The sequence below is a fragment of the Globicephala melas genome, chromosome 2 (assembly GCF_963455315.2).
Source record: "Globicephala melas chromosome 2, mGloMel1.2, whole genome shotgun sequence".
NCBI lineage: Eukaryota > Metazoa > Chordata > Mammalia > Artiodactyla > Delphinidae > Globicephala > Globicephala melas.
In genome coordinates this window covers 20,418,465-20,427,903 of record NC_083315.2, presented here as the reverse complement: position 1 = coordinate 20,427,903, position 9,439 = coordinate 20,418,465, and positions in this window count along the sequence as shown.

Below are 9,439 nucleotides of genomic sequence, written 5' to 3'. Positions count from 1 at the left end.
GGTGGGCGAGAAGGATCTACCTTTAAAGAACTCTAATTAAAGCAATTACCACTGTTACCAAAATTACTGTTTTTAAAAGACTGAAGTCCTCTATTGGAGAACGATCACGTCAGAAAGCTGTGGGGAAGAAAAACCCACATGACCAGCACTATTAGGGAGAACAAAAGGCAAGCATTATTTAAACCCAGGTACTTAAATCCTCCCATGCCTCCATTCCTTGGTGGGAAGTCACCATTCCTGAAAGCCTGTCATACTTTTTAAGTTTTCAAAGAGCTGTCAGCAATATTCCAAGGGTGGGAGGTAAGCGCTGCTGAGTGTGGCGGGCGGGTCAGGCAGAGTGATGGCTGTTGCCTTTTCTCCTCCTGACAAGCAAGGTAGCATCCTGGGGCTTCTCGTTCCGGAGCAAGGAGTGGATGGACCGCTGCGGGGGTCTGAGATTCCGCACTCAGAATACAAAATTACAGGTGCACGAAGAAATGATAACAGGCAGGGCTGGCTGCCCTACAGGGGTAGGGGATGCTGGAAGGTAGTCTGGAGTCCATCTGGGTAACCTTTGTGCTCGTGGCCTGATGCTAATCTGATCGGGGGTTTGATGTTGGTGGGGACGCTCTCAAATGATGAGGGGAAGGACTGTGATTTTTATTTATTTTCAGTGTGCTGCAGATGGGTATTCTTTGTAAAGTGCCCTAAACATTAATGACTCGAACATGAAATACCAAAGCAAAGAGATACAAAATATAAGCCCCACTACTTCGGTGTTAGGTTCAACAGACATAAAAATTAATCTGTCCAACTGCCAGAAAACTTTCTAAAAGCTTACTCTCAATTTCCGTACTTACCCCACTGGGGACCATCAGGCCAAAGGCTGCCCTCCAAGTAGCTCTGATCTAGGACAGTGTATCCCAAAGTTGTTGCTGGAAAACGAAGTCACCCAACGTGATCATGGGAACATGGTTCCGATGGTCACATAAGAGGTGAAAATGCTACCTGTCATTCTGGACATTCACAAGGCGTGGTGGCGTATTAAAGGCTCCGAGAAGTCCTGTTTCAAAAAAGGGAAAAAACTACTTTTATTGAGCCTAGTTTTCCAAGTTTATTTGCTCACTTTCTCTTTGTCTCCTTTTTAAGTTTGTTTACTTATGGATTTATTTTTGCATCATACGTACAACATTTGCTAAATTACATTCCACCATCACACGCTACGAGATGCGGGTCTGGGGTTTGCCCCCATGGGAATCTGCCCAGCCTGAGACACTGAGAAGTTAGTCATAATGCTGGACCCCAAAGTGGAAAGTACCCCAGCCTCGGCGAACCTTTGCCAGCCAGTCGGCCCCGCGGTGGTAATGCCTGGACCCAGTTGTAGACGGCGCCAAATGGTCCAAGGAATTGCTTCCGGTGAAACTCAGGTTCCTCTTTAATTGTTTAGCTGCAGCAACAGACAAGAGCTCCAGCTACTGGCACTACTCCATTTTGGCAACTGCCTCACACATTGAGACACGGTGGCCTTTAGCGGAAGTCTGTGCGTGGAATAAACTCAATCAAGTGTAAGGAGACTACAGGTTATCCTGGGAACTCCAGGGTACCAGCTATAGTAACACTGTTTATCCTTCCCCGGGCTCACTCAAGCTAGGCCCAGAATGGGTTTTCCTAATTAGCTGGCATCAGCCAACCATCCCATAGTGCAATCAATGTCCTTGCAGGAGGCTTTCAAACACCTCTTGGAAGTAGATTTGAATTCACTAAGACTCCCAATTCCCCTCTAACAAAACAATTACCTAGAGTTCGATTTCCGCACATAGAACCCCAAGTGCCTTCACACTGGGGTCAGTAGCACGAGAGGTCTGGTTTTGCCAGAACTGGTGTCACTACCGGCTTTAATAGTCATGGAGGCAGCTGGCTGATCTAGTTGGTCCAGAATATTGCTCTCTCTCAAAGACTTGGAAGTTTCTGCTGTCGCGTCAAATCAAAAGCACAGCAAAGTCAAGGTCACTTTCTTACCTAGCACTCCGTCTCCTTACTGTTTCCTGCCTTATGGCTCCTAGCTCTATTTTGTATCCCTGTGACATGAACTACTTTACAATGTACTCTGATATATACCATCCTGAGTCACAGAAAAAAAGTATTTCCAGGCCTGGGGGTTTTCCTGGTAATGACATCGACACAGTATTTAGTCTCAGAAAACGTAGCCACCTGCCTGCACGTCACATCATCCCTCACACGTCCGACATTAATCGCCAACCACCGCAGGCACCGAGAAACTTTCCACTGAACGCCTCTTGTATAATAGGAGGGTATAATTATGAGGTCCCCAGACCATGTCACAGGCTTCTGTGTGGTTATAAATCACGCCAGCAAATCCTTGGATTTACCTCCCAGAAAAAGGTGGAGTCTACTTCATGTCCCGTGAACAACGGCCAACTGTGGGCACTAGCTTCTGACAATCAGACTGCAGCAAAGAGGAGGCTGTCTGTCCCCCGAGCTCCCTCCTGGTTGTTTCTCTCTCTGGGGACACGTGGCTTTGGAACCCTGAGGTGTCACATAGGAAGTATCACTGTCGTGAAGACACCATGCTGGAAAGACCCTGAGTGGAGACCCCAGAGAGAAAAATGCCGGAGGACAGGGAACTCCACCTACTCCAGCTCAGGCGCCACACGTGGGAGGGAAGAGCCTCTGAGACGTCGCTGGCTGCTCCTGAATCGTGAGAGATCACAAATCACCACGGCTGTTATAAGTCACTCAGTTTGGGGTGATCTGTTACTCAGCAAGGAGGTAGCTAACATCTTAAATGGCTTACAGTTAGAGCTCTTCCCACTTCTCTTTTTTTCAGCACACACTACTGACCTCCTTAGGACTGACTCTCCCAGCTGGCAAGACTCTCCCAGCTGGTAAGGCTCCCAGCTAGTAAGACTCTCCCAGCTGGCAAGACTCTCCCAGCTGGCAAGACTCTCCCAGCTGGTAAGACTCTCCCAGCTAGAAAGACTGTCCCAGCTAGTAAGGCTCTCTCAGCAGGTAAGACTTTCCCAGCTGGCAAGACTCTCCCAGCTGGTAAGGCTCTCCCAGCTAGTAAGACTGAACCAGGTAGTACAACTCTCCCAGCTAGTAGGACTCTCCCAGCTGGTAAGACTCTCCCAGCTGGTAAGGAACAACAAAGCACACCTGGTCTCACAGATTAGGCTTGAACTGTCCCCCGCCCCACTGCCCCCGCCATCACTCACACCTTGCTTTACGCTGCTCACCTCAGATGCTGACTCATGTTTTCACGTTTCTATTTTTGATGCTTCTAGTTATGAAGTTGCTCACCTTGAACACTCCGTGCCCCTGGTTTTCAAGCTCACTCTCCCACGTACCCACCATGCACCCGGTAGATGTATGTACCCCATCCCTGGGTCCCGTTCCTTGGCTTCTCCCCTCACAGGCGAGGAACATGGTCAGTCCAGCCTGTGGCCGGCGCCTACAGGTTCCACAAGCTCACTCACTCACTCACTCACTCACTCACTCACTCTGTGTTTACACGGCATCCATGAGGCTCCAGGAACAGAACAAAGCTGATAATCTCGCCGTGCAGCGGGACCAAGGAGAAGACTCACGTCTTCATTAACAGTGTGGCGAGCCAATACCAACCATGGCTGTGCACTTAAGACAGAACAATCAGACAGGAAAGATCTATGTTGCTGCTGCTGCTGCAGGAGGTCTTGTCAGGCTGTGAATGGGTACAGCTACCCGCTGTCTTATCTCTACGGTAAGAGTGCTGTTGTAAGGATGAGATGGGACCATATCTGTAAGATGCTTTGCCCAGTGCCTGACACATAGGAAGAGCTCAGCAAACGTAGGCTCTTCTTAGTCTCATTCCATATTATCTCAAGTTTAATATGCCCAATGCAGAGGCCCTCACATTCTCCCTGTTCTTCTCACATGTTCCCCATCCCAGTTCATGGTACATTATCCTTTGAGCTACTCAGCCGAAAAGAAACCCCAAACACCTGCCGTCATTCCGTCTCCTTTCCTTCACTCACGTCCCACATGCAACCCAATGGCAAGGCTTTTTGGTTTTGTCTTTAAAATGCATTCAGAATCGACCACTTCTCACCCCTCACTGCTCTGCCCCTGTCCAAGTTCTCATCGCCACCCGCCTTTGTTCACAGCTGAGAGGTGCTAACTCCTCCGCCTGCTGCCACCCGCCCTCCGCACGCCCTGACCCACTCCTTAACCAGCAGCCAGGAGAAATCCTGCAGTAATTTCCCATCTTTCTAACGACCTTGTGATCTCATGATCTGGCCCCAGATCTTCTCTCTCGTCGACTTCTCGGCCCCTCACACACTCTTGGCTTCAGCTTCGCCAGCCCTCCTGTTCTTCCTCAAATACGCCGGCCACTCCAGCCTCAGGACATTTGCACTCGCTATTCCTTCTGTCTGAAAGACTCTCCTCCAAAGACCTAAATGCCTGGCTCCCTCAGCTCCTTTCAGTCTATTCTCAAAGGTCAACTTTCCCAGGGGGGTCTTCGTTGACCATCCTGATTAATATCACAACCCCTCCCAGCACTCTACTCCTCTCCATGCTTTGTTTCCCCACCAGCTACCTCGCTTACGTGTTGGCTTTGTCTTGCTGTTTCCCCCACTGGAATGTGAGCCCCACGAGGCTGTGGGTTGTTGTTCACTGCTCTATTCCCAGTGCCCAGAAACAGTGCCCACTACACAGCAAACAGGCAGTAATTGTTCACCGAAGGGAGGGAGGGAAGGAAAAAGGGAAGGGGATACAGTGCACTACTTCTTTGCCTCCAACGACCTAGAAAAAAAAATCCAGGCTGATCAAGTGTGGAGCCTTGCTTGGGTTCTAAACTGGAAGGGAGAGTCCTTTGCACTTCCTCGGCAGGGAAGGGAAGTGCGGCAGCCCCTTGGATACCTGTCCCTTCATCTTTCATTTAGTGCCGGCACAGACGAGTCACCGTTAGTTCGTGGCCCCCACTGTTGCTGACCTTAGGCATCCTCCCCACTGTGTATGGGGGAAGAGGTAACTTCTTTGGGTAAAAGTGTTTGCCCAAGGTGAAGAACAGAGCAGGGCTCGAGGTCAAGTCTTCTGGGAGGCCCCTTGGCCTTATGGAGGTCAGTGACAGGTCTCCAAGTTAATTCACTCCCATGCTCGCTCACAGAGGGGTAAACACGGATAGTGCACATTTCCTGGCTGGGTCAACAGCTTGACAGAATAGAAAGCGTGTTGAGCTGGGGGTCACGGGATATGGGCTTTAGTCCAGGCTCTGCTATCAACCAGGTCCAGAAGCTCCATGACCTGAAGGAGACCAGTCACAGCTGCCACAACCCCATGAAATAAGTCACTGCTCACCTTCTCAGGAGGACACGTCCAGATGTCTCCATGAGGCCCCCAGCATGTTTGGGACAAGAGCCTTACAAGTAATTGGTGGGAGGGAAGTAGAACAGGACATTTGGTGGTGACACCCGTGCTTCATATGCAATAGCTTTTTCCTTCTTGACTTGTTTTCACTCATTCATTCAACAAATGCTTACTGAACATCCATCCAGGTAACAAAGGCACGTTTACAAAGGCTCTTACCTTCCGCGGGGACCTCATTTCCTGGGTCTCTGACTCCACTTTTTTCTTTCTCTCCGAGCTCTAACCCTCATGCCACTCCCTGGAGTGAAGCCTAGGACCTCTTGGGCAAGAAAGGTGTTCGCCCCCGTGCCAGATGGTCAACAAGAGTGTTCTCTTTGGGGAGGTGACAGGCCTCCAAAGGCCCAGCTGACGTCTGCTGCAGACTCCACAGTCTGTAACCCCACCACGTGACAAATGGGTTGGGTGACCTGTCTCAGTGTGGACTTCAAAACATGCTTTAGAAGGAAGCGGGGGGTGAGGAGGCAGGAGAGCAGACACTAAAGACTTGCTGGAAACAAACGTGGCAGGAGCTCTGGGTTCTGCAGGGACGGGGCTGTCAGAGTTGCCATCAACCACATGGCAGGAGGCCCAGGCACAGCAGGTGGCAGAGACACAGCCTTAATCAATAGCTTCTGTAAGGAATTAGGTGGGTTATAACTTCCAACCTACAGCTTGGCTTAGCTAAACTGCATTATCTTCCCTCTCCAGAGTAACATACACAGAAGTGAACGAGAGTGGGTGTCATCCACCCAAGACCTGCGGCTAAGTGGCCTGTTTGTAAACACAGTAGGGAGAAAAACGATGTGCTAAGGAGAACAAGTCCACAGGCACCTCCTCCGCTTGCTGGAAGCTGCTCCAGGAGATCCCCGAAGGCAGCATTTACCCTTTTCCCTCGAGAACTTGCTGAACTGCCTTCTGGAGATGAGAAGGACCATCTCCAACAGCCAGATGAGAGCCTTCTGACGGTCTAGGCCTGTGAGATAACTGAGGTCTGCGAAGACGTGGAAAAGCAGACACCCCACTACCTCATGTATGCCCCTGAGCTCCCGAGGCAAACGGCTTGTGTTTACGCCAGGCGGCAGCCTCTGAGCCCCTGGCGTGGGAGTGACGGAGCCTGGGAACCTGAGCTTCTCCCGGACGGCTCTCCAGGGACATCTGGTCTTTATCCTCGTCACTCACAGCGTGCTCCCCAGTCTAGCAGCATTGGCATCGCCCAGGAGCTTAAAAGGAATAGAGATCCTGGAACCCACGGAACCAAATCTGCATTTTAACAAGCTCCCCAGGCGATTTCCACACACATGGAAGTTTAGGAAACGGTGACCCTGGTAATGGATGGTACAGCCCAACCTCCAGTTGAAACTCACCCTTTCCTCAAACGTTCTGCGTAACTTAGGACTGTAAGAAGAGTGAGGCCTCGGAAAACTCTAGGCCACTGGGTAGACTCATAACTGGGATCTGACACCTTTATTTAAATATAAATGTGACGTTGAGGATCTCAAGAGAAGTGATACCAGGTGGGAAGAGTCCTAGGTACGGGAGGGGGACAAAGCAACAGGAAGGGTGTGAGGGACATAAAGGCAAACCAGGCTTTGTAATTCTGCCGACAGCCCGGTGGGCGACTTCCTTCGTGGACTCCGTGGAAGATGGTGCCCCCACTGCAGGGCCGGGCACCATGGAGCCTGGAACACTGACTAAGCTACTGAAACCTGCCACCAGCGAAGCTGAGTCCTGCTGTACCTCTTTAGCGAGCCTCAGCCAGCAAAGCCCCTTCCTGACTTTTACGCCGACATCCAACTTCATGACTTCCAAACCCACCACAGCCTGAGTCAATTCTAGAGGCCCTGGGGCCCCAGAAAGCACACACGGGAAAACCCTGCTGAAAGGAAGTTCACAGTGTATGTCACAGGCAGCCTTGAAAGCGGGGCTGAATGATGGATGTTTCATCTGATGGCCTTTGGGAGCCACCGAAGGTTTTTAAAGCAGGAAAAGGACATAATCCAAGCTGGGCTTTAATGGTATGATTTGAGATTGTGTCTTTGAGTAGAATGTTACTGCAGGAATCCAGCAAGTGTTACTGAAGACTTCAACTAGGAAGTTTTGTTTTTTAATTGGATGTGTAGTGAACAAAATATGACTTTATTCTGATAAACACTTACGGGCACACAGCAGACATTCGGTAACGCTGTGGGATTCAGGGGCCTCATTACACAGGCCAGTCTACACAGTGATGCAGGGAAGACTTCAGATTTGTTGGACTTTCACCCATATTGCCATTTCTTGAATATCTGCACCAGGGTTGGTTGGTTGGTTGTTCAGGTAACTAGGCTTTATCCTCCTCTCGCTCTCCGGCTGAGTGAGGGCTGTCCGGCTGACGGCAGGGGTCACCGCAGTGCCCACCTTCCTCCTCTGGATTTGTGTCTTCAATCTGCTTTGGGGTGGATCAGCAGCAGGGACAGGTGAGGTCTGGTTCCTGCCCAGTCGTGAGACCTTGGGCAAGTTGTCCCCGGACAACTCTGGGCTTGTCTCTCCATCTGGAAACTGTTCATCACACGATGCGGGGAGCTTCAGGAATTGCCTGGCCTGAGTCCAATGGGTGTGGTCTGTCATCCAGAGTTTCCCCAAGAGCACAGCGCTCCAGCTCTACCACTCTACATGTAGGACTTTAGTTGGTTAGTCAGCCTGGTTCCTTCGGGCCTCCTGTCCTCGGGTGAAGCTGCCAGGTGACTGGATTCTGGGTGGGTTAAGTTGTCCCTGCTTCCCTCCAACGCACTTCATCATAAAAGAACATCTGGTTTTCTTTGCATGGCTCTTAATTTCTTGTATCAGTTTCAATTAGGTTCTAGTTTTCCCTGCTTCTCTCAGCTTATCTCAGGCCTAACTCAGATCCCAGTGTTTTTTTTTGTTTGTTTGTTTTTGTTTTTTTAGGCACTGTACAGATATCCCTTCTCGGGACTCGATTAAACTCACACACTCCATCTGGTGTTACAAGAGCTGTTTCAAGCCTGGATTCCTTCTCTGAAGTTACCTGCCAACAACCCACCCATAAATTAATAGTTACGGTATGTTTATTGTTTCCAGACTTCTAACAGTATACTGATTCTGGGCAGAAGCTTAGCATCTGGTTTAGCTAAAGAATTTAATTTTCTACAAACCACGCAATCTAATTTTATCATCTGGTACTCAAACACGAATTCAGTGGCCTTTAAATGCTGGTGTGTGCACCATGGCTGAGCCACTTATCGAGTTTCCATCAGTCTGCCATGACAATGTGGGTGTTTAAAAAAAAGAAAGAAAATAAAGGTCAATATAGTGGATTTTTAAAAAGGCTAGCTACATTCAGTTTAATGGACTGTCCATTTTTCTGATTTATGCTCTTACTTTCTTCTTTTTCACCTGTGTAACAATATTCTTTAAAATATTTTCCTTTTGGGACTTCCCTGGTGGTGCAGTGATGAGATTTCTTGCTCCCAACACAGGAATTAGATCCCACATGCATGCCGCAACTAAGAGCTCGCATGCCACAACTAAGGAACCCACCTGCCACAACTAAGACCCAGCACAACCAAAACAAATATTTTTTAAAATGTTTAAGATATTTTCCTTTTAATACACATTTGATAAAATAAAAATGGACAATTCTATGTACCTCAAACTTTGTAGAATATTTTCCTGATCCATGAACTCCAAAAGATAGGCTATCCCAGGCGAATGGAACATCCAGTGATTTTAAAAAGATGGGCCAAGTCCAGGTTTAAAACCTCCTCACCTCTTTCTGGAATCAATAAACACCCACCATTGTTTCTGATGGGGCCAGCGGGGAAGAGAAGACAGCTTCCCACACAGGCTTTGAAACAGAAGCAAATCCAACATCGACTTACTCAGCCGGAAGAGACTAGCAGGGATTGGACTCCCCCTTGTTTCAAGGCCTTCATATTTCTGAGTTACCTGCCTTTCAAAAAAACTATTATTGCTTTTCAAACTGTCACTCACTGGGCATCACTTGACCTTTAGCTTCGATGTGAAAATAAACAAGTGCCCTTTCACCCCAGGTCAC